Source organism: Lynx rufus, unplaced genomic scaffold (assembly GCF_022079265.1).
Source record: "Lynx rufus isolate CCGP_SWC_20201006 ecotype Redwood Valley unplaced genomic scaffold, mLynRuf1.p SCAF_23, whole genome shotgun sequence".
Taxonomy (NCBI): domain Eukaryota; kingdom Metazoa; phylum Chordata; class Mammalia; order Carnivora; family Felidae; genus Lynx; species Lynx rufus.
Genome location: NW_025814838.1, coordinates 10,540,594 through 10,566,467, shown reverse-complemented (window position 1 = coordinate 10,566,467; position 25,874 = coordinate 10,540,594). Strand labels below are relative to the sequence as shown.

Sequence of the window (25,874 nt, the reverse complement as noted above, 5' to 3'; positions counted from 1 at the left end):
ACAGAGAGAGACAGAGCATGAACAGGGGACGGGCAGAGAGAGAGGGAGACACAGAATCGGAAACAGGCTCCAGGCTCTGAGCCATCAGCCCAGAGCCTGACGCGGGGCTGGAACTCACGGACCGCGAGATCGTGACCTGGCTGAAGTCGGACGCTTAACCGACTGCGCCACCCAGGCGCCCCAGTGAAGCCTCACTTTCTTAAAGAAGAGCCTTGAGCGTATCTCCAAAGGTCTTAACAGGTAACTGTCCTCCATCTGGTGGGAAGGAAAGGAGACCAACAGACACTGGTTCTGGGCCAGACCATTGTGGTATTCAAGCCACTTCCATGAAACAAATGGTGAGCAAAGAATGTGCACTGTCTGCAGGTCACTGGCTGAAAATTTGAATTTGCTTAATAAAGGTTCTTTGCGCCCAAAGTCTCTTATAGTTTTGGAATTCATGCCTGTTTGTCTTTCACATTTATGTAAACATTAAGGAAAATCTTGCTCATCAGAGTACCAAATAAGGTCAACAAAAAGGGTGACTGGAGGTTGCCAAAGGTCCATAATTTCTGACCAAGGGCAAGAGTAAAAGTTTCCAGAACATTCCACCCCACCCCCACACAATTGGTCATGCTCAAGGGACTCAGCTACAGATCTCCGGTAAAACCCACTGAGATTTATCTCAGAGGGGGCAATGCCATCTCTAGGACTCCATGAGAATCTCACCTTCAGGCAGAAGCCAGGAAGCAGGGGATAAAGAGAGAGTAAAACCCCATCTTGTGTCTGTACTGGGTTGAATAGTGTCCCCCCAAATTCATCTCCTCCCAGAAATGGACAACATGACCCTGTTTGGAACTAGGGTCTTTGCACATGTAATTGGTTAAATTAAGATGAAGTCATTATGGAGGATGGTGGGACCTAAATCCAATGGCTGGTGTCCTTGTAGGAGATTTGGACACAGAGACACAGAGGGAAAACAAAGCCATGTGACAGTGGAGGTAGAGACTGAAGTGATGCATCCAAGTCAAGGGCTGCCAGCAACCACCACAAGCTAAGAAGAGAAAGGATCCTCACCTAAAGCCTTCAGAGGGAGCATGGCCCTGCCAACACCTTGACTTTGGACTTCTGGCCTCCAGAGCTAGGAGAGAATGAGTTTCTATTGTTTTTAGGCCACCAGTTTGTAGTAGTTTGTAGCAGCCCCAGCAAACAAATACAGTGCATATAGTCCATGCAGCCTGGGGACCTCCATTTCATTAGGATCAAAAAAAACCGGGGCACCTGGGTGCCTCAGTAGGTTAAGCGTTCGACTTCAGCTCAGGTCATGATCTCACAGTCCATGAGTTTGAGCCCTGCGTCGGGCTCTGTGCTGACAGCTCAGAGCCTGGAGCCTGTTTCGAATTCTGTGTCTCCCTCTCTCTCTCTGCTCCTCCCTTGCTCATGCTCTGTCTCTCTCTGTCTCAAAAATAAATAAAAACATAAAAAATAAAAGAATCCAAGGTGGTGTGGCCCTGAGACAGTATACATCTCCAATGTTGGTAGACCCCAGCGCATTGTTTTAAAGATGGTGTGAGTGGGACACCTAAATGGCTCAGTTGGTTGGGCAACCAACTTTGGCTTGGGTCATGATCTCATGGTTTGTGAGTTCGAGCCCCACATCAGGCTCTGTACTGACAGCTCAGAGCCTGGAGCTTGCTTTGGATTCTGTGTCTCATTCTCTCTCTGCCCACCCACCCCCCCACCGACTTGTGCTCTGTCTCTCTGTCTCTCAAAAATAAATAAATGTCAAAAAAAATTAAAGGTGGTGTGAGTGAAATGCAAAAGAGGGGAATGATTTAGCAAACATTCTCTGAACTTGATCATGGTTAATGACTGTGAATTCACGAATATACACAGGTAGAGGCATCCAGGCAGCATGATGTTAATAGTTCACCTGGAAGGACACCAGCAATTAATTAGGTTAGTTGTTATTACCCCTGACTGATAGATGAAACCATATCAGGCCTCGAACAAGAAAATTATTTGCTCAAAATCACATCACCATTGTAAATATCATCTGCATTTTTTAAAGTTTCTATTTATTTATTTATTTGGAGAAAGAGAGAAACAAGGGGAGGGGCAGAGAGAGAGAGGTAGAGAGAGACTCCTGAGCAGGCTTCATGCTTTCAGCACAGAACCCCCCACAGGGCTCAATCTCACAAACTGAGATCATGACCTGAGCCAAAATCAAGGGTCAGATGCTCAACCGACTGAGCCACCCAGGCGCCCCTCATCTGCACCTTATAATAAATCCCACCATCACACATTTAGGTAGAGCCTTAAGCATTTTCCCATGTTCATCCCATATTTGTGTCACCCCACAAAGCCCTCACATAAACCATGGAACAAAAAGAAGATGAGAATTTTTATCCCTTTTCTCTGATGAAGCAACTGAGGCCCATAGAAGTTTTTCTTTTTTCTTTCCCTTTTGTTCACCTCCCCAGTCCACTCTCCCTCTCTCTGGTAATCCCTTTTGACAACCTGGCACATTCTTCCAAATTTGTCTCTATATTCAGAGTCGCACACAAATATGTGTATTTACACACTCTGTATAATCCACAGGCATTTGTTATTTCATACACACTTTCCTGGTTCCTGTTTTCTCTTTGTACAATGTGCCATGGAAATCCCTCCAAGGCATCTGGTATTACTCTAATTCATCGTTTTTTAATGGCTGCACAAAATTCTATGGTGTGGATGTCCTGTAATTTATTCAATCATTAATGAGCATTCGCATGTGTCCCCTCTTTTCCAACTACAAACAATGCTGCAATAAATATCCTCTCTACAAATGTCCTCATGGACTAGGGCTTTTTATTTCTATGAGATGAAGTCCCAAGAGAGAGACTGCTGGATCAAAGAATATCTATATTTCTTTTTAACTGCTTTTAATAGAACAAAGCAAGAGGATAAGATTGTGGTTATGTGGGGGGGGGGGGAGGGGGGACTTGCAGGGAGCTTTGGTGGTATTGGTGATGATCTGATCCAATTCTTGGGCTCACAAATGCTTATTTTATCTTTTTTGTTTAAATAATTTGCATGCGTTATTACCTATATTATTTTATGTGTATCAAATGTTATATAATGATTTTAAATAATCGCATATTTTAATTGGAACAAACGTGGCCAAGACAGCCGAAGGAATTCTTGTCTTTGCCAATGATATAAGACAGGAATCCTTTCCCTGCTTCCCCATCGGTAGTAGATATAAGAAATCTTATCCATGTTCTCCCCACCCCCCCCCCCCGCCAGAGATTCATCTTATTGTTACTTTAATTTACATTAAAGTAACTTTAATTGTTACTTTAACGTATATTTACATTTACATTTACATAATGACACTGGTGGGTGTGAGCACCTTTTCTGACTTGTGTTGTCCATTTGAATGGATATAAATGGCATTTAAATGCTCTAAAAACACTTTCTCATTAAGTAAAAAGGGGAAGGCTGATGCTCGTCCTTTTAATCCCCCCTCTCTAAAAGATAAAGCTCAGAATTTTCAAATACCACAAACAAAAAGTTAATCAACATAAATTGGTTCTCCCTCATCTAAATTCCAGATTTCATGATGACATCAGCAACCCACCGGGAAATCCCCAAATAACACCCAAGACCTCTGAAACACCAGATATAAATGTTACCTTCATATGGGAACTGATGAGACTAACGGATCATGGCCACTGCCAGGTGCACTAGGCTGAATGATTACGTCCCCATCCAAATTCATATGTTGAAATCATAACCTCCAAGGGTGATGGTATTTGGAAGTGGGGCCTTTGGAAAGTGATGATGAAATGAAGGTGGAGCCCTCATAAACAGGATTAGCGCCCTTATAAAAGAGACCCCAGAGAGCTCCCTTCCCTATTCTACCATGGGAGGACACACAAGAGGACTACAACCTATGAATCAGGAAGAAGGCTCACCAGACCCCAAATCTTTGATTTGATCTTACACTTTGATCTTACACATCCCAGACTCCAGAACTTTGAGAAATAAATTTCTATTGTTTACAAGCTACCCAGTTTATGTCATTCTCTTTTAGCAGCTCGAATAAGCTGAGATACAAGGTGAGTGTGTCCTTTCCTGCATGAGAGGTTACCTGGCCTCCCCGTGGGGCAATTGGAACCTCTGCCCCCAGCCAGCTGGCTGGTCTCTTCCTGCACTTGTCTCCTTGTCCATCCTGGCCCACAGTGGGTGCTGTTCATGCAAGAGCTCTGCTCCTCATCACTCTATGCCTTCCTTTCCTCACTTTACAGCACACCATGGACATCTCTCCAGGAAAACAGCTAAGATCTCATCTGTTTTTAACAGCTGTACAACATTCCGTAGTATAGATATACCAAACTTTATCCAGTCATTTGCTGTTGATGGACATTCAGGTTACTTCCAATTTGTTTTATTTTTCCTTGTTACAAACAACAGTGTCATAAATTTTCTTACACGTCTATCTTTTCTAACTCTAGGTCAGACTGTATGTGTGTGTGTGTGTGTGTGTAAGTATACACATACACACATACACACACACACACACACACACACATATATATATATATATATATATATATATATATATAAACTTTTTTACCATACCCTCTTCAGTGCCAGACGCTATTGACTATTATTGACAAAATCTGAGGGGTTAAGAATGAGAAAGGAATTTCATTGTAATGTTAGATTTGTTTTTAGCTACCTTCTGCATAGAGATCACTTGTAATTTTATAGCTAGAATTTAATTTTTATAGTTTCCCATTCCTTTTAATCAACTAATTTATTTGCTTTTGTTTTTTCCTCCTGGAGTTTAGCAATTAGACAGTATGATAGATAACACAGGTTAAAAATTGCATTGATTTTTAAAATTTCCAATTCCCTCTGAATAGCTGATTCCTTGTTGTTGTTTGTAGGCAAGAAGTTGAATCTGATATGGACCCTGCCTGCAATCAACTTACAGTCTTCTAGGAGCATCATGACATATATGAGTAAGTACAACTAATAAAATGCAAATAGCACGGCGTGAGTATAAATGCGGCACTATGGGGATTCAGAGACAGTTTGGTTTAGACAGTGAGACAGAAAGGCAATGTGAGGCACCAGTCCAATTTTGACATATGGAAATGAGTGGAAAGAAAAGAGCTGCAAAAGAGAGAAACAATGTATCTTTCCTCTTCAAATCCCTGGCCAGGAATAAAAAGAAGTGACCTTGAATTGCAAATATGCATCGACTTTGGGTGACTGCTGGCAAAATGCAGGCGTGGTGGTCCATACTCAATGAATGCATTACATACACATGTCTTTATTCTATGGGATATCAGTCAATTGGTGACAGAAAGTTAAGACATTACATGTTTTCTTGATCTAGCTGTATGACAGCATTACAGGGAAGTAAGTTTAGTGACAATAGAGAAAGAAAGAATGAAAGAGAAAGTGAAGATGTATTCTGATAAACTTCATTCATTCAACAAACAACAGACTTTAGATATAGGAGATAATATGGTGAGAAAGTCAGCAAAACTGCCACCCAATGGGAGGCTTAGAGCCTAATGGGGAGAATGGGTGGGCAAGTAAAGCACTAAAAATAGTCTGTCATCTAGCTACCGGTCTTATTATTTTCTTTATTCTGTTTTTTTCTTTGTTAATTTTTTTAATGTTTATTTATTTTTGAGAGAGAGAGAGAGACAGAATCTGAAGCAAGCTCCAGGCTCTGAGCTGTCAGCACAGAGCCCAACAAGGGGCTCAAACCCACAAACCATGAGACCATGGACTCAGCCAAAGATGGATGCTCAACCGACTGAGCCACCCAGGCGCCCAGCAGGTCTTTGTTTCTTAATACTATTTTCGTATACAAGGAACCAGGGCTCCTCAGAGAAATGGCTGATTCTGAGGCTGGGTGGGGAAAATACAAGATGAGCCTGGACCATCTTAATAGCGACAAAAAGTAAGGAAGTACTCACAAAAAGGAGGGGGCAGCTCAAGGGAAGCCCATCCTTAAGAGCCCCCCGGTGGCCAAAGCTGGAACAATGTGAGCGACAAAATAAATAATGCAGGATTGGATTATAACCCAAAGTACCAAATAAATATATAGGAGTCCATGCTTGTGTAAACAAATGGCTGAATAAATTAACACATGGAGGGAAAAGGTTCAAATCTTCTGTACAGAAGAATTCCAACTAATATCTATAGATCCCCACCCTCCCAACCTCCAATTTCACTCCCTGGAGTGTGGCTGGACTTAGTAACTGGCTTCTAACAATCATGGAGAACAGCTTGAGTATGAACAGAGAGCTTGGTAACCATGCAGTGCAGAACCTGGGAGGCTCCACCTTAACTACATGATCAAGAGAAGGATCGCTCTTGATAAATCATATTGGTGACATATACCTCCAGGGTGTTCTTCCCATAAATCCATTACTTAGTCTAAAATGTGTGAGGTAAGGTTCAGATAAACCCAAAGTGAGACACATTGACAAAATACCTAATCAGTCCTCCTCAAAACCATCAAGTTCATTAAAAACCAAGGAAAGAATGAGAAACTGTCACAGTCTGGAGGAAACTAAGGATGTATGAGGACTAAATGCAATGTGGTGGGAATAACCTCAGTGTCCATCAGTGGATGAATGGACATAGAAAATATGGTACCTACATAGTGTGGAATATTATTCAGCCACTAAAAAAGGAAATCCTACCATTTGTGACAGCATGGATGGAACTTGAGCATGAGTGGCTAGGTAAAATAAGTCAGACAAAGACAAATACTGTATGATCTCACACATGGGATATAAAAACATTGAACTAATAAAAACAGAGAGTAGAATGGTGGTTGCCAGGAGCCGGGAAAGGAGGGAGAGGGGGAGATGTTGGTCAAAGGACATAAACTTTCTTTAAAAAAAAATTGGGGGTGCCTGGGTGGCTCAGTCGGTTAAGCATCCAACTTCAGCTCAGGTCATGATCTCGAAGTTGACAAGTTTGAGCCCCACATTGGGCTCTGTGCTGACAGATCAGAGCCTGGAGCCTGCTTTGGAGTCTGTGTCTCCCTCTCTCTCTGCCCCTCCCCTGCTCATGCTCTGTTTCTCTCTGTCTCAAAAATAAAGATAAACATTTAAAAATAAATAAATAAATAAATAAATAAATAAATAAATAAATAATAAAAAATTTTTTAATGTTTTATTTTTGAGAGAGAGAGAGACAGAGTGCAAGCAGGGGAGGGGCAGAGAGAGAGGGAGACACAGAATCTGAAGCAGGCTCCAGGCTCTGAGCTGTCAGCACAGAGCCCAACGTGGGACTCGATCCCACAAACCATGAGATCATGACCCGGGCTGAAGTTGGATGCTTAACCAACTAAGCCACCCAGGCACCCCTATGGACCTAAACTTTCTGTTATAAGAGGCATGAGTTCTGGGGATCTAACTTACTATAGTTGACAATACTGTATTGTGTAATTGAAATTTCAGAGTAGGGTTTTAATGTTCTTGCCTGGTAATTACGTGAGGTGAGGGAGCTATTAACTAACATTATTGTGGTAAACATTTCACAATATATATGCATTTCAAATCATTCGTTGTACACCTTAAACTTTTATAATATTATATATCAATGTTATCTCAATAAATCTGGGAAAAAAATAAAAGAAATGCAATGTGGCATCCTGCATGGGATCCTGGACGTTAGTGGAAAAACTCGGGAAATCCAGATAAAGTCTGAAGTTTCCTTTAAAAACAGACAGCTGGATAAAGGCTATTAAAAAATGAGTGTTCAAGGTCCAATGAGAGGACACACCAGAAGTAACTAGTCAAAACACAAAGATTTCAAAGCAGAATAAAAATTTGGACAGGATTTTTTTCAATGAAACACCCTGTGGTAACTTTGTCTAGAACCAAGCAACAATTATCAAGGTTAACTGGAGTCTTTTCTTGTTGTTGCTATCATCATGGTTATTATTTTCTCTCCATTGTGTTTTTTAATCAAAAAATAACATTTATCCGGTATGCTCGTTAGGACTAGTCAAACAGTAGAGAAAAGCACAAAGAAAAACATAATACCCTTCTCCCACCTCCGCCCTCCAGCCAATCCCTTCCTGAGGAAGCAGATTGTGTTATTTTCCACAATCTTTCTGTGTTTATATTAGAAATACAAAAAGTGTATGTGGCTTTCCCCCTTTTTTAACTACAAAAATGTTATCTTTTTTTACTTTAAATATTTTTATGTTTATTTATTGTTTTTGAGAGAGAGACAGACAGAGCATGAGTGGGGGAAGGGCAGAGAGAGAAGGAGACACAATCCTAAGCAGGCTCCAGGCTCTGAGCTGTCAGCATAGAGCCTGATGTGGGGCTTGAAGCCACGACCTGTGAGATCATGACCTGAGCCATGATCCAACTGAACCAACTGAGCCACCCAGGAGCCTCACAAAAATGTTATCTTTACTCACTGCTCTGCAACTCGCTCTGTTCATGCAAAAATCAGGGTGCCTGTGTGGCTCAGTCAGTTAAGCATCAGACTTCAGCTCAGTTCATGATCTGACGGTTTATGGGTTCAAGTCCCGCATCAGGCTCTGTGCTGACGGCTTAGAGCCTGGACCCTGCTTCGGATTCTGTGTTTCTCTCTCTGCCCCTCCCCCACTCACTCTTTGTCTCTTTCTCACTCAAAAATAAACATTAAAAATAAATAAATAGGGGCGCCTGGGTGGCGCAGTCGGTTAAGCGTCCGACTTCAGCCAGGTCACGATCTCGCGGTCCGGGAGTTCGAGCCCCGCGTCGGGCTCTGGGCTGATGGCTCGGAGACTGGAGCCTGTTTCCGATTCTGTGTCTCTCTCTCTCTCTGCCCCTCCCCCGTTCATGCTCTGTCTCTCTCTGTCCCAAAAATAAATAAATGTTGAAAAAAAAAATTTTTTTTAAAAATAAAAATAAAAAAAAATAAAAATAAAAATAAAAATAAATAAATAAAATATATCGCAATGCTGTATCATAAATATCTTCCTAGTGTAACGTATATAAATCTGACTTGTTCTCTCCTTAACTCAATTTTAGTGAGACACAATTTGTATAGAATAAAATGCATCCATATTAAGTGTACAGTTTGCTGATTATGCTTATTACATATGCAACAATGTATATACCTGGATAACTAAAAACACATTATTTATAATTTTTAAAATCCAGGTCTCCAAGAATCTTGCCAAATCCAGTGAAATCACCTGGCTTCTTCCTTGGAATGGAAAGGAAGAAGAGATGGAAATGTCCAGATAATTCTGGGGAATCACCAGCACAGGAAGACTTGCTTCTGACCTCTCAGGTGTATTATTTTGAGAACATTCTCATCCCCTAGAACAGTTTTCCATTTTAGCATGGTGCTAGAGTTGCATGAGTTTGGAAAGGTCTAAGGGAGGCATGTGGGCAGGGAGTTGGCTGGAGAAACCTCGTGACTTGTCCCTGAGTCAACATGGAGGCACCAGAGCTAAGGGTAAATGGCGACAGACACACTGAGTTAAGCAGAGGCCGGACACTTCTCCTCCTGGAGGCTTCTTCCACCACTCCTCATGGACAAGCCTGCCAGATCCCCAGGGCCAAGACCAAATCAACCATACTTCCCAGCACTAATGAAGACCCCAAGGAGAAAGTGGGAACACTGGCCTCTCCCCAAGCTCTCTCTGGAATACCATCTTTGGAAGCAGGTAGGACAAGAAAGAGAAATGGTCCCAAAAGGGAAATGGATTTTTAAACCAGCTGAATATTTACCTGAAAAAGATTGTTTTACGTAGAAAAAAAAAAAAACTTTTTGAAACTGGAAGAGACAGATACTTCTAATTGGCAAATTTAAATATTTTCCCTTTACTCAGCAGAATGGGGTCTCCTGAGGAAATCTGATGTGGTTAGACCAGCACTGTGCAAAAGAAATAATGCAAGTCACAACTGTAATTTTAAATTGGCTTGCAACCAATAAAGTAAAAAAAAAAAAAGCAACTCAGCAATTCCGCTCCTCCATATATACCCAGGAGAAATCAAATCATGGTCCACAAAACATGTATACAAATGTTCTATCAGCATCATTCACTAGAGCCAAAAGTGAAAACAAACCAAATGTCCATCAACAAACTGTAGTACATAATAGAATATTATTCCACAACAAAAAGGAATGGAGTACTGATCCATGCTACAATGCAGATGAACCTTGAAAACATTATGTTAAGTGAAAGAAACCACACACAAGACTACATATTATATGATGCCATTTATATGACATATCCAGAAAAGACCAATCCATAAAAATAGAAAGTGGGTTAGTGGTCTCCTAGGGCCAGGAGGGTTGGGGACAACGATGAGCGATTATTAATGGGCTTGGGGGTTTCATTTTAGGGATGGAACTGTTCTAGAATTGATTGTAGTGATGGTTACACAACTGTGACTATACTAAAAATCAGATTGTACACTCCAAATGGTGAATTATATATGAATTATATATCAATTAAGCTGTTATTCTAAAAAGATACATAAGAAGTTAAGTATATTTTTAATTATTATTATTAATTATTTTAATTATAATTTTAACATGTAATCAATATTTTATGATTATTATTGAGATATTTTATATTCATTTTTTCTTAACCCAGTGTGTACTTTACATAGGCAACACATCTCAATTCAGATGTTAAGTTTTCATTGGAAATACTTGATGCATTTTCAGGTTTCATAAAACTTGCAAGTTAAAAAGTAAATGTAGGGGCACCTAGGTGGCTCAGGTAGTTAAGCGTTCAACTCTTGGTTTCGGCTCAGGTCATGATCTCACAGTTTGTGACTTTGAGCCCCGCATCAGGCTCTGCACTGAGAGTGCGGAGCCTGCTTGGAATTTTCTCTCTCCTTCTCTCTCTCTGCACCTCCCCCACTCACTCTCTCTGTCTCTCTCTCAAAATAAATAAACTTTAAAAAAATAAAAATAAAATAAAATAAGTAAACATATATAGCCAAGTTGTTGCAAAAACACAAGTTTTCCAATAAGTGGATTTAAATAGCATTAGACAGTAAAGTGGATATAGCTAGAGCCATGGCTACAGGTATAGACGGATACAGATACATAGAGATATAGATGGGTAGATAAAGGTAAAATAGTTATACAGATACATGTACATAATTTTGAGTGTTGTGTGTTAAAATCTGAACTCCTATTACATGTACTAAAATGAAAACGAAACTCCTTTCATGGCCTCAAAGCCCTATGTGATCGCCCCACCTTCTCTTACATCATATCACTCTCCTCCTCTCCCACGAGGCTCCAGCCACACTGGTCTTGTTTACTCCTTGATCACTTATTCCTGCCCATTTATATTTACTATTCCCTCTGCCTGGCACACTTTTCATCAAGATGTTCCCAGACCTGGCTCCCTGCCATCATTCAGGTCTCTGTTCAAATATCACCTCCTCAGAGAGGCATCCGTGACCACTTTATTCAAATGTGACCCCCATCCAGCCACTCTCTAACTCATTATCCTCCTTTTATTTTGTTTGTAACATGTATCACTATTTGAGATTATCTTCCTTATTTTTTCTCTTATTTATTGTCTTTCCCTTGCTACACACACACACACACACACACACACACACACTAAGCTTCATGATAAAGGGACAAAATCTGTATTATTCACTGCCCTATCCCCAGTATCTAGAATTATGCCTAGCATATAGTAGATGCTTAAAATATACACAGCAAGTAAATGAATGAGCCATTCATCATCAACCATTCCTCTGTTAATAGACATTCAGGTGGTCTCCAATTCAGGTTGGTCCTATTGTTGCCTTCTAGAGCTATTAGGAGAACTCATATACAACATATCCTTAGCTACTAACACATATCCTTAGCTACTGATGCCTTTGTTCCTTATAGTATGGATTCCTCAAAGTGTAACTTCTGTATCAAAGCATGTGCTCTTTTTAAAATTTTAACAGAGGGGTGCCTGGGTGGCTCAGTCGGTTAAGCATCTGACTTCGGCTCAGGTCATTATCTCACGGTCCAGGAGTTCGAGCCCCGCGTTGGGCTCTGTGCTGACAGCTCAGAGCCTGGAGCCTGTTTCAGATTCTGTGTGTCCCTCTCTCTGACCCTCCCCCGTTCATGCTCTGTCTCTCTCTGTCTCCAAAATAAATAAACATTAAAAAAAATTAAAATTTTAACAGAAAATGCCTTTCCTAAAAATGTTGTGATTTACTGTCACACCAGCAGTATATAAAACATTATTTCCTTTCCCACTGTAGATAACATCAACTGTTTTAATAACTTTTACCAATCTGATGAATATATAATTGTATTTCATTTAAAAGTCAAATGAAAAATCTTTAAACACAGGAAAGTTGCATATAGCTTCAGATTTTTATTGGTCATTTGCACATCCTGCATTGTGACTTGCCTGTTTACCTCCTCTTGCCTAATTTCCTATTGGGGTGTTTTTGTTTTAAATCAGCTGGCAGTAACTATGAGTATTAGGGATAGTAACTCTGCCATGAGTTCTCATTATTTAGAGTTCACCCTGCCTAATGCCTCAGAAATTTTAATTGGTATATGGTCAAATCTGTCAGTTTTTTCTTTTGAGGTTTCTGGGGTCCCCACTTAACTGACATAAATTGACTTGCAATTCTGGGACTAATCTTCACTATTCAGAGAGCTCACTTGGCAAGCCCTGAAGACAGCCCTTAGGGCACAAGCCCATAAATTTACTGCCAGCCATTTCAAGACCCATCTTCCCGATATGTCCATTTCTCTCTCCAGCTGGACTTGGAAATACATCCTTGGAACATGGTTTGGTCAATGGCTGAGGATGCCAACACCTTTTACCGTGAAAATCTGAAAAAGCAACTGTCACCAGTGCTGTGCTGTGCAGACAAAGAGGAGGGCCCAGAAGGCTGAGAGTGAACCCAACATCCTTGCCAAGACTGGGACCCCACAGATGCACTCTTACCCAACTTTTAACATTTAAAAACTTCACATTTATGAGGGCACCTGGGTGGCTCAGTCAGTTAAGTGTCTGACTTGGACTCAGGTTATGATCTCACCGTTTGTGGGTCCGAGCCCCATTTTGGGCTCTGTGCTAACAGCTCAGAGCATGGAGCCTTCTTCAGATTCTCTGTCTCCCTCTTTCTCTGCCCCTCCCCTGCTCATGCTCTGTCTCTCCCTCTCTCTCAAAATAAATATTTTTAAAAATACCTTTTTTTTAAAAAAAGTTTCATATCTATGATAGAGTTGTAAGAAAGGTCCAACAAGAAGAAAACATACATCCAAAATTTAGATGTGATGAGTTGTTAACATTAGTGCTGAACCGTTTGAGAGTAAACTGCAGGTAGTTCAATCCTACAGAGCTTGTCATGTATTTCCTAAGAGTAAGGACGTTGAGCTATAAAATTATAGCTTAATTACCACACTCTGAAGATCGACTATCAATATAATACTATTATCTAATAATCCGTCCATATTCAAATTTTCCCAATTGTCCCTGTAATGTCCTTTAGAGTGGGATTTTTTGGGGGGTGGGGGGCAGGCCAGGACCCAATCAAAGTTCGCATATCACATTTCATTGTGCTTTCCCTTTTATTCTCCTTTCATCTAGAACAGCTCTCAAATGTGTTTGTTTGTTTGCTTGATTATTTTTAGGACGTTAATATTTTTGAGAAGTCCAGGCCAGTTGTTTTGCACAATGCCCCTCAACTTGGATTTATTGGATTGTCTCCTCATGGTGATAATTTGGGCAAGAATACCGCATAGGTATTTCTGTGACATGCTCAGTGCTCATATCAGGAGGCACATGATGATAAGTTTGATGACTCAGCTAAGGTGGTGCCCGCACAGTTCTCCATTCCCAGGGTGCCTTTACTGTGAATTAATCAGTAATCCGTGGGGAGATATCTTGAGACTGGTATTACACTCTTCTCCAGAATAATTCACCTAATGGTTTCTGCCTAGGTTGCTGATTCCTGCCTGAATCGAGTATTTCCAGGGTGGTTGCAAAATGTGAGTTGGTAAACTCGTCATTTCTTCTACATTCATTACCTGATGTCCTTCAGCACATTCCCCTCTCCCTCCCTCATCTTTTTCTTTCTTAATATCAACATGAACTCATGGATTCTTCTTTAATCCCATGTGTTATATACACTCCCTAACTACCATTAGTGATTTTGATGCTCAGATTATCCCAGATTTGGCCAGTGGGATCTGGCTTTGGGCTGGCTCCTGGATTATTGTGACACGCCTCCATCATTTTTTTTTTTAGCACTCCATATTTTCTGATGAACAAAAGATGTTTCAGGTATACCTCGCACCTTTCCTGCCATGACCCTACGGTCATCCATTTCTCCAAGGAGCTCTGGTAACTTTTTGTGGACAATGCTATTTAGGAACCAAGATCTGAGCATTAGAAGCGCTCATTGCTACTGGGATGTAATGCTTCAGTAGGACAAAGGCACAGCATGGGAAGTCAGGCCCAGAGTCATCTGGGAACCTGTGCCATCAACAGAGGCTGAATGCAAAATTGGAATCAAGTATCACCTCCCAAGTACAGGAAGTATTTGTTGTTTTCAGATGAGCAGCATCCATTCCTCATTCTTCTGATAACAGCACAACTTTCTCTTTTGGGGAATTACCTCTCCCATCTGTAAACAGTCACGGCAGGACTGTAGATCAAGGTGTCGTGCACCTCTCCCCATATCCAAGAGGTGGGCACTAAATCCCTAAAGTAGACATATGCCCCGGGACCCAGGGAGGATGCTGAAGAAAAATACTGACATGTTTGAGCAGAAGCGGGTTTGACCACACGTCCGGAGTTGACAAAGCCAAGTGACCTTCAAGGTGAAATTAAACACCCCTCTACAAGGTCTGTTGGTTTCTCATTTAGTGAGAGCCTTTGTCCCACACAGTTGAAAGCTTCCCTGTCTTTGTAGAAAAATTCTGACACAATAGAGCCCATTTCAAACTTCCTTCCCTAATATTGGTTCTTTCGTGCATCCTTTCCACTTCATAGAATTCAGTTGTTTTGACAAACGTCTAGATGGCTAGTGATATATTTTCATCTCCTTCCAAATCCTCGCAACAGATACTCTGCTTGTAAATCAGCATGGCTTTTTTTTTCTGAGGAAAAGCTTCTAAAACTTTGTTCATCTTGTGTCAGTCCCTGCAGGGTTTCTTTATTTGCCTGCTTGCTTGTTTTGTGGGGAGCAAAAGAAAAGCCTGAAATCTCGACACTCATAACCTTCAAAAATTATGAAATCTATTTACCTTCCATTTTCCCTTATTTGAATCCTTTTTCCCCCTTCTCTCTTTCTGGTTATTCTTCTAATCTCCAACACATAGATGTTACACAGAAAGGTAGATATAGGTGAAAAGAAGGAAGGGAGGGAGGGAGAAAAGAGGAGAGGAAAGCAAAAAAAAGATCAAAGGAAGAAAGATTCTTACACTCCCCAGTGCTTCATAATGTAAAAACACAACAAAATATTTTATATCTTTTGGTGCATGGGTTTTTTGAGCCACACCATGCTTTGACACTAGACTTATTCATGTCAAAAGGACTCAGTCACTGTGGAAGACCATTGCTCTGGGGGATGGGGGAAGCACAGGTGCAAGTGTGCAAAACTGATGGGTGCCACTTGTTTCCTCTAAATGAATAGCGGGAGATTTGTATTTCAATATGGGCCATGAGAATAAAAGTGGTTATTTCAGGGCTACAGGAAATACCAACTGCCAGAGCCTGAGGCATCTCTCTGCCCTGCCCTTATAAATCTGAACTTACAGGACAAGAGGGGTGGATGTTCACTGTTGGGTGGCCAGTTTGGCTATATGTGGAAAGAAATGAAACAGTGTGGGGGAGAAGAGGTTCTGATGAAGGTATCATTGATTTTTCTGAGGTTTGGAGCAATAGACAGACCTCCAACTGGTGGAGGGGGAAGACTGCTTAATTTCCTACTCACTCAAAACCCTTTTAGCTCATCGGACATGTATTGGGGGTCGGCAACATCCAGGAAGGCAAAAATGTGCAGGCACTCAAGCTTTTGCTCATAAAGGGACAAGGGAAATGGCCAACTCTGCTCTGACCCACACAAGAGCTTCCCTTAGTGCCGGGCAGCTTACAGCCAATGGTGCACCACAAACCCTTCACTACCAAGTTTCGGTCCTTAGGCAGACATTATTGTTTCTTCCCTACAGCTGGGGTACTTGTGGTTACCGTAATTTCTGTATGATTTCTGTTGAGGTGTTAGCTTATTCAAGACTGTAGAAGGTGGATTTGAACTTGAAACAGGTAAATACAGGTGTGGCATCACATCAAGCGAGTGCAAAGGAGAGACATTTCTCAGACTCTTGCTACTCCAAATGTGATCTTTACACCAGCAGTGTGGGTATCACCCAGCAGTCTGTGGGAAATGCAGTATCTCTGCCCCTCCCCCTCAGACCCACTGAATCAGAATCTGCATTTTAACAATATCTCTGGTGACTTGTGTACATGAAAAGTTTGAGAAGCAGTAGCTTAGAACATGGAAGATCTTTGTCATACCAACGGATGAGACTTCGGTCAGGGCATTAACAAGCCAGCTGATATCCAAGCATCAACCAAATGGTCAGGAGCTACAAATGAATAGTGGTACACAAAATGTCACCTGTATCTTGAGTGCTGACGCAATTTCTGATGTGTGAGAGAACAGGCACAAACCCAGACAGCTGAGGACTACATTTTTCCCCACACTGACATTACATCATCCACTCTGACAGTCACCACAACTCTGCGAGGTAAGTAGTACAGACTTTCGCACCACCCCCATCTTGCAGGTGGAGTAACTGAGGTTCTCAGAGGTAGGACAACTTTCCCAAAGGCACGTGACTCTGGTGAGGTCCAGCTGGCCCTTGAACGCTGATTGCCTGGTTCCAGGAAGGAGTCCTTCTACAGATGCTTCTGAGCCAGTGTGATAAGGACCAGGCTGGTTGTGTGACTGAAATGAAATCAGCGTGACGTACGCTTGAAAGGAAACAGGATTTCTCTAGTGGGGAGTTGGGAAAAGTAGATAAGCTGACATGATGCCGACAGCTTCAGATATCAGATCCCGGGTGTCTGGCTCCACAAAGAATTCACCTTCACGTTCATATCCTTCTTAGGTACCGGGGGGAGCTGATATCAACAGGCCATCCCACTGAGACCTAGAAACCATCCAGGACAACATGCATCTCTCAAATCTAGGACAGGTCCCTTCTTTTGACAATAATGGCCTATTTTTTCCACAGCAGGGTGACTAAACTCTTTCCTTCATCTCCAAGTGAGGCTGAAAAAAACCCAGATTTAGGGCTTCTTGCTGATATGAACTAACTTGAACGGAAAACCCATTGTTCAGCCTTGTTTCCTCAGTCACCTGCCTAACCTGATTGTAGTCACTTAGAGAGAAGTTCCCCACAGAGAAACTGAAGAGCTTTGCTTAAAGTAATCAACAGAGACCTCGGGGGCTGTTGCAGACCTCAGGAGACGTTTTAGCAACTGTGCCTGGGTACCTTTTCCTCTAGTCCCAATCACTCCTCCTGACATCGTCTGTAAAACTGGACCCTGATGGGCTTCAATAAAAGGTACCACATGGATTCTGAGAAAGAGGTAAGCTGGGGCAGGCTGGAGAACTAAAGGTAGGAAGATCACCATTTTGTGAGCAGAGTAGCTTTGCACTTAGCTGGCCTGCCTCTTGGAGTCACTAAATTCCTGTGGGAGGTCAAGGCAGAAGAGAAGGAAGCAGAGTTCCAGGAATGATATTCAATTAAACTAACTCAGTGTATCACTGGTTCATTTCAGCCTATCTTCAGGACAAACGAGAAAGAAAAGTCACAAGAGAGGGCATAGTATCGATTAGCGGTATCCAATCATGGACTATCTTTGTTCAATGCATCGTGATATAAAACAGTAAGAAGACAAAGAATTCACGAATATAATTTGGAAGCCCTCCTTGGCCTGTAGAATTAAGGTTGGCCAATGTTTTTCTCATACACAGAAGTGGACAGTTTCTCACCATTCCCCTCCTTCCACCCAACTCAAGATCAATGGTTTCCTATGCTTGTGCTTCAGAAAGCAATATCAGCAAAGCAGAAACCACTCTAGGTGTTCCAAACAAAAGAATTGATTACAAAGGTTTGGGGGGTGGATGGGAAAACAATTAGAAAGGGAGGGTTTGATAAGCAGAAAGAAGAAGGATGATAATCAGACATCAGAAGCTGTTAATGCTGGGTGCCTGGGTGGCTCAGTTGGTTAAGTGTCTGACCCTTGATCTCAGCTCAGGTCTTGATCTCAGGTTCATACATTCAAGCCCCACATTGGTCTCCATGCTGAGTGTGGAGCCTACTGTAAAAGAAAAAAATTTTTTTTGGAAGAAAAAATAAAAACAGGTTGGATCTGTGAGCCTGCACCCAGTGTAGTGTTGGAGATACTGAGGAATCTCTTCTGGAGTTTTCAAAGGGGGGCCACCTCCTCCAGGGCTAGCACTGCACAAAAAGTGCTGTCTCTGCCTTGGATGTTGGAGTCTGGAACTAATCCACCTCTCCTGTGGCTGCAACTACAGAAATTTCCCTCCTTTTCCACCCTCTGATTTCCAGCCAGTGCACCCCAAAAGGAAGCCAGCTGTCAGAGAAGCATAGGACATATAACATGCAAATTTCCAGCCCCAGAAGTACAGATTATGTGTAGATTATGGAAGGGCTGGTATTTATAACCAGCACAGCAACCAAGCTGTCCTAGGTTGACAGCGCCACCCAATGGCCAGCCCTGGAATCGACATGACCCAATACCTTTTTCCTTCTCAAGGAAAAGGAGAGACAGGTGACCTGCACGTAACTTTAAACTGTAAGCTGAATCAGGTCAGCTCCACATATGTTTGTTCAGAGCCTCAGGCCGAAGGAACAGCAGCTACCCAGGGTATGCTTTTCTATGGTGGGTCATAAGAGTGTAAGAAGGTGAGCAAAACACACAGGCACATTTGAGGTGTCTGTTTGCATCATATCTGCTAAAGTGCCATTGGCCACAGCAGGTCACATAGCCAAAACCAGTATTTCACCATTTCACTAGGTAGTCAGACTATGCTGCAGGATAGAATATAAACATGAGTGCAACTAAAGTTCAAAGGCAGAGAAGTGCACCCAAGGGAGAGGCCGGTGCATGGTTTGCTGAAAACAGACTGCATGCATACAAGGCTCAGCATGGTCCAGCATTTACTTGCAGCAAGAAAGGAGAGCTAGTGCACAAGCGCCAGGCCTGTGCAATGTGTCAGTCCGCCATGGCCAGTGGATCCATTCCACACCAATACAGCACTTACCCCCATTTCATGCTGCAGCGGAAGGAACCCAAACCTTCCCACTGGGGTCTGAAATACAGAAAGCCGTGGGCGTGCATGAGAGCCACTGGTCACGTGCTTAAGGAGAACAAGACTACATATCAATCTGGGAACAGAGAAAGATCTTTCTTCACAAGGCCCTAAGCCCAGCATAGACTGTGAGAACTCTGACTCTCGCAGTAAGGAAACGTTCCAGGCTCAAACCCACTCATAAGGCCAAGCTGGGGCCAAATGACCACACACAGGAGACTGCCTTTCCCAACAGCTCAAGTCCTTGAGTAGGGAAATCCACTCCACTCACCTAGTGTACCGCAAGGTCATATGGCAAAAGAATTGTGACTAATAATCCAATACACCACGGAAGGCAGGAAAAAATCCTGTCTTTGACCCCTCTATTCCTACCTTCTAGTACAAGGTCCAGCATAGAACAGACATCAAGCAATGGTTGTTGAAATTAATAGATTATAAATGGCATGGAGTAATGTGAGGCGTGTATATAACACAGTGATTAGGAACATGAACTTCAACATCACAGGACCTGATTTCAGTGTAAAATGACACAGTGATTTCAAAAACAGTTTGGGGGTACCTGGCTGGCTCAGTCTGTGGAGGATGTGATTCTTTTCTCTTTTTTTTTTTAATATTTTTATTTATTTTTCAGAGGGGGGGGACAGAGGATCTGAAGAGACAGCTGCAAACCCCCTGCTGGGCTTGAACTCACGAACCCGTGAAACCATGACCTGAGCTGAAGTCGGACCCTTAAATGACTGAGCCACCCAGGCACAAGGGTGTGACTCTTGACCCAGTGTGTGTTCAAGTCCCACATTGGGCATGGAGCCTACGTTTAAAAAAAAAAATTATTGGACCTTTTTTTAATGCTTATTTATTTAAGAGAGAGAGAGCATGAATGGGGAGAGGGAAGAGAGAGGAGAGAATCCAAAGCAGGCTCCACGCTGTCAGCACAGAGCCCAATGTGGGGCTTAATCCCACAACCATAAGATCATAACCGAAACCAAAACCAAGAGTCACCTAGGCACACCAAACTTTAAAAAAAAAAAAAACAACTTTAAATAAAAATAGCTTGGGGGTGGGGCGCCTGGGTGGCGCAGTCGGTTAAGCGTCCGACTTCAGCCAGGTCACGATCTCGCGCTCCGTGAGTTCGAGCCCCGCGTCGGGCTCTGGGCTGATGGCTCAGAGCCTGGAGCCTGTTTCCGATTCTGTGTCTCCCTCTCTCAATGCCCCTCCCCCGTTCATGCTCTGTCTCTCTCTCTGTCGCAAAAATAAATAAACGTTGAAAAAAAAAATTAAAAAAAAAAAATAGCTTGGGGGTGCCTGGGTGGCTCAGTCAGTTGGGCGTTTGAGTTCAGCTCAGGTCATGATGTCACGGTTTGTGGGTTTGAGTCTCACATCGGACTCTGTGCTGACAGCTCAGAGCCTGGAGCCTGCTTCGGATTCTGTGTCTCCCTCTCTCTGCCCCTCCCCTGCTTGTGTGTGAGTTCTCTCTCTCTCTCTGTCTCAAAAATAAATAAATAAACATTAAAAAACAACGAACTTGGTAGTTTTTCTGTAAAGTTAAACATAAACCATTAAACCCAGCAACGCTACTCTAAGGAAACTACCTTTAAAAAAATGAAGGCAGGGTCACCTGGGTGGCACCGTCGGTTAAGCATCTGACTTCAGCTCAGGTCACCATCTGGCAGTTCATGGGTTCCAGCCCCGTATTGGGCTTTGTGCTGACAGCTCAGAGCCTGGAGCCTGCTTCAGATCTGTGTCTCCCTCTCTCTCTGCCCCTCCCCCTCTTGTGCTCTGTCTCTCTTTCTCACAAATAACCATCAAAAAAAATGTTTTTTTTTTTTAAATGAAGGCATACAGCCACACAAAAACATGCATGTGAATGGTCATAGCAGAATCATTCATAACAGCCAGGAAATGGGAATAATCCAAATGTCTATCAGTTGGTAAGTAGATAAACAAATGCGGTATACCCATCCAGTAGAATACTATTCGGTGTTAAAAATGAATGAGCTACTAATACTTGCAACCACATGGACGTAACACTGGATAAATAAAAGAAGCCAGATGAAAAGACCACATATTATATGATTCCATTTGTATAAAATGTCCAGAAAAAAGTCAATTCACAGAGACATACTGAAGATTAGTGGGTTGCCTGGAGCTACAGATGAAAATGCAGATTGCATTCAAATGAGCACAAAGGGATCTTGTGGAGGGCAAATGGAAATTTCTAAAACTGGATTGTAGTGATGGTTGCACACATTGTAAAATTTACTAAAAATCACTGAGCTGTACATTAAAATGGATGAATTTTGATAAAGTTAAGATAAGACCTGGGTTCAAATGCTGGCCCTACCACTTACTATCCATGTGACCGAGAGTGAGTTGAATAGTCCTATAACCTCTGTGAGTCTCCATTCCTGTAAAATGGGGACTTAACCAAGGATTGTTGAGAGATCGATGAGATAATGCATGTGGTACTCTCAACACAGGGCTTGACAGGTGTCTGAGGAGCTGTCATGGAGTCTCTAGCACCTTTTGCTTTTAGGGAAATCACTTCCACTCAGATCCATCCCAAGTCCAAGGCCCAATCTCACTTTCTGTTTAAGTTGCTGGTTCCCAGATCCCCCCAGGAATATGTCGATCTCTGCCTTGTCCCAAGTCCCTGGTACAAGAATTACTCAGAATATTTCTGGGCCAGAAATAAAAGTATGTCAACTTCACCTACTACATTGCTCCAGACTTTTCCAGAATGTTATACTGACATGAGAGAACCCCTGACCAAATACAGACACCTCTTCTTCACCTTTTATTTCACTTTTTTTTGTTTAATGGAAAAAAAAAAGAAGAACCTTGGCTTAGCAAGTCTGGGCTGCCAGGAGCTGACAGATATTCTAAGCAAGTTGCAGGAAACATCCCAGCCTTTGCAATGAACCTTTGGGGAAGGAACAGCCACTGAGAATGTGATTCACTTTGATGACAGCTTCCTGATGAGGGCTCGAACCAGCTGGAGGGTTGGTCAATTTATGACTTCACAGAAGACTCAATAGAAGTCATAAATAAAAGGGCATGTGGGTGTGAGTGCACCACATGAAGTCGGGAGGTCCCAGACGACAGAACACAAGGCCAGTAACTCTGATTTGGCTCAAGGTTTATCACCGACGCAGTGAAAGGTACAGACCCCGTATGCCAGCCATGCTTGTCGCCCGATGGAAACAGATTGTGCCTAAGGACTAAGGGAGCCATTTCTCAGATTCCTCGGGCCGTGGATCTGTGGATAGGGAGGTGAGGAAAGGCCGCCTTCCCTAATAAAATAAACCCTGGTGCCTCCAAGTTTGACCCTCTTTAAGGATTCTTCTAGGAATGAACAACTGGATGTCTCACCTCCCCAGACTGCCTGACTGTCCATTCAATCTGCTCTTGAAAACCAAATGCTTTGTGTTCACATACAACACAGAATAGCTTCAGAACAGGCCACCTGTTGTACTTCCATTCACTCATATAATAACCCTTATTACTATTATTGCTGATGTCAATAAAATTGATTCTGAGCTGACTTCCCCTCCTGAAATAATATGGACATCAAGTCATTGTTGTGATGGTGAGGGCCACATGAGATAGAATGAAAAATAAATAAAGAAATAAGATTCTCAGCACATGCCTGGCACATAGCAATCCTCCAGAACGTGCAGCTGTGGAATTTCTCACTATCCAAACACTTTTCCATGAAAAGATTTAAAACTCACACAGGAGTGTTATGGAGCCTTTCTCTCATGTGGAGGATATAAGATGTACTAGATACACACACACACACACACACACACACACACACACACACACTTTGGGATACTTTATATCCACTTTATAGATGTGGCTGCTATATAGATGTAGATTATATAGATGTAGATTCTATATAGAGAGAGCCAGATAGTATACAGTGAGGGGACAGGCATGATATGCTAGAGGGTGGTCAGGAAAGTTCTCCCTGTTAAAGTGACATTTGAGTAGAGTCCTGAGTGAAGTGACGGAGTGGGCCATGTGGATATCTGGGCAAAGGTCATTCTAGGTAATGGGAGCAGCAAGTGCAAAGGCCCTGAGGTGGGATCTATCACGATATATTTGAGAGTTGAACAGTCATCGATGTGCAGGAGTAGAGTGAGCAAAGTAGGTCAAGGGAGTAATACCAGACAAAGCCAAATGTCAGGAGCTAGGGCCTACAGGGCAAAGAGTTTCGGTTTTATCCTAAACGTGATGGAAAAGGCAATCAAGCATTTTCAACTGAGGGGTATCGTGATTGGATTTACTCCCTCGAAGGACCAGTGAGGCTACCATGTGAAGGGTAGATCATGAAGAGGCAAGGGAAGGAGCAGGAAAGAATGGCTAAGAGGCTACTGGAGTTGTCTAGGCTGGTGACAATGCGGCCCTGAACTGGGGCAGTGGCGGGTGGATCTGGGCCCCACGTTGGAGGCAGAGCAGACAGAACGAGCAGAGGCAGTCGGAGGACTGGGTGGCAGAGTGTGCAAGTGGGAGGAAGGGAAAGGGAGCAACGGTGACTCCTGGCTCTTTGGTGAGCACCCTGGGAGGAGGATAGAGCCATTCACTGAACAGTAAAGACACAAGAGAAATATTTGGGCTGGAGGGGGTGGGGGGCCAGTGGTGAAATGTGAAATGTTCTGAGTCTGGGTCACACTTTAAGCCATGTCAGTCATTAAAAAATTATAAATAAAAAAATAAAATAAACCATATCAGTCATTTACACCTCGATGGAACTAGTTAATAACATCTCCTATTAATTGGGGCTTTTCAGTTCACAAGAAACTTTCATTTTTACTATATTATACATGACATATTACATAGTAAATAGCATATACAGTGGGTATGGTATATTATACAGATAAAAGTTGCTTAAATACAGCAAACATTACATACCATACCTTATTAAATAAAGTGCATATATTACATAGTATATAATATTATAATAGTATAGTATCTATATTATACAAATCTATGTAACGCATGGTGTATTATTTATTATACTAATAATATATTATGCTCACTATAGCATGTAGTATCTCTATTATAGTGTGTGTTGTATGGTGTAATATATCATATATATTATATATATATATTATAGTATATATTATAGCATATATAGTATATATTATAGCATATAAATAATATATAGCATGTATGATATATGTGCTATTCATGTTACATAGTATATATGATAAAGAGAGCACGTATCATATAAACTAGTGCTTATATGTTATAGTGTATATTATATAAACTGTAATATATAATATGCAGTATGCTATGGTATATTTTATATATATAATATGCTAGCTATTACAGAGTATATTATACATATAGTACATTATGTATAGGTTATTATTTATTATCTCTTTAGGCCTTTAAAGCCTCCAACCTTCCCCCTAATTTCTCTCCCCCACCAAACTGGGAGAAAACAAAGTCTCAGAGGAGGAAATGACTTTCCCAAAGTCTCAGAGGTGGCAGGATGAGAAGCTGGGGCCCATAGAATTCCACTTTGCCTACATTGATTGCTGTATAAGCTTCAGACCTTTTCACGAGAAAAGTCTTGATGGTAAGAAATTTTTGCCCTTATTTATAGAATGTAAATATGCTCCAGATACTATACCAAGAACTCCTAAATTGTATCTCATTTAACCCTCCCACTGAAACTACCTCCGAGGATATATTTTGTCATGGTTATCTTTCCACAGATGAGAAAACTGAGATTCTAATAGATCGGGGACCTTGCCCACGGTCACAAGGTTGATGAGGAATAAACCCCCCCACACACACCCGAGCTCTTCACTCACCACAAGGAGGTAACTGAATAGAAAAGCCCAAATGCTGGTTACATCCGTTCAGCTGCAGGAATCAGGGTGTAGCTTCTGCTAGGCCTGTGGAAAGAAATGTACAGTTTTCATGTGACTTTTCCCTTCTGAACTATGTCATCTGTAGTGAGAGAGATCTCCAATTTGGGCTTCAGTGCATTGACTATGTCGCACAGCTAAACCCCCTTGTTGGCAGGGGGGGGAGGAGGGGGGGGATGAAAATCACTAAAACTGAGCCTAACAAAGAAATGACTAACACACAGTCAGCGAGGATGGAGCTGAAGCCCTCAAAGGTGGAAATTACATAAACAGCAGCCTAGATTCCTAAAATGTAGATTTCTCCTATCCCAGTTCTTCAAAAGCTCCAGACGCTTGAAGGAAAATACCTCTAAGTAGACATTTGTTACTTATTTTTCTCTCGTTGCCTGTGCAAACATCCTCCTAAGCTGCACATTTCTCTTATCTTTTTCCTCTCTTCTCTATCACACCAGTTGCCTGGAGCCCTTATTTCTCCATTTTTTTCATCGCTCAAAATTGCACAAAGCTTTCCCAAAGCATTGGTTTGTCGAAACTCATGTATAGTCTGAGATCCTAGCTAGAATTGAGAGGAAGATGAGAAGGAGAGGTGGCAGCGGGGAGCAAGAGCCTGAGTCTAGCCCAGAGAGCCCAGGAAAAT

The 25,874-nt window shown here is 42.1% G+C and overlaps 1 long non-coding RNA gene across 3 annotated transcripts in view; it reads right to left on the bottom strand.

The window, feature by feature from the left end:
- Nucleotides 1-25,255, bottom strand: part of LOC124517977 (uncharacterized) — a 155,999-nt gene extending 130,744 nt beyond the window's left edge. For all 3 annotated transcript variants that reach the window (XR_006963605.1, XR_006963603.1, XR_006963604.1), the window contains exon 1: nucleotides 25,181-25,255. This is a non-coding gene — a long non-coding RNA (uncharacterized LOC124517977). The remainder of the gene's footprint in view (nucleotides 1-25,180) is intronic.
- Between the last annotated feature and the right edge of the window lie 619 nt (nucleotides 25,256-25,874).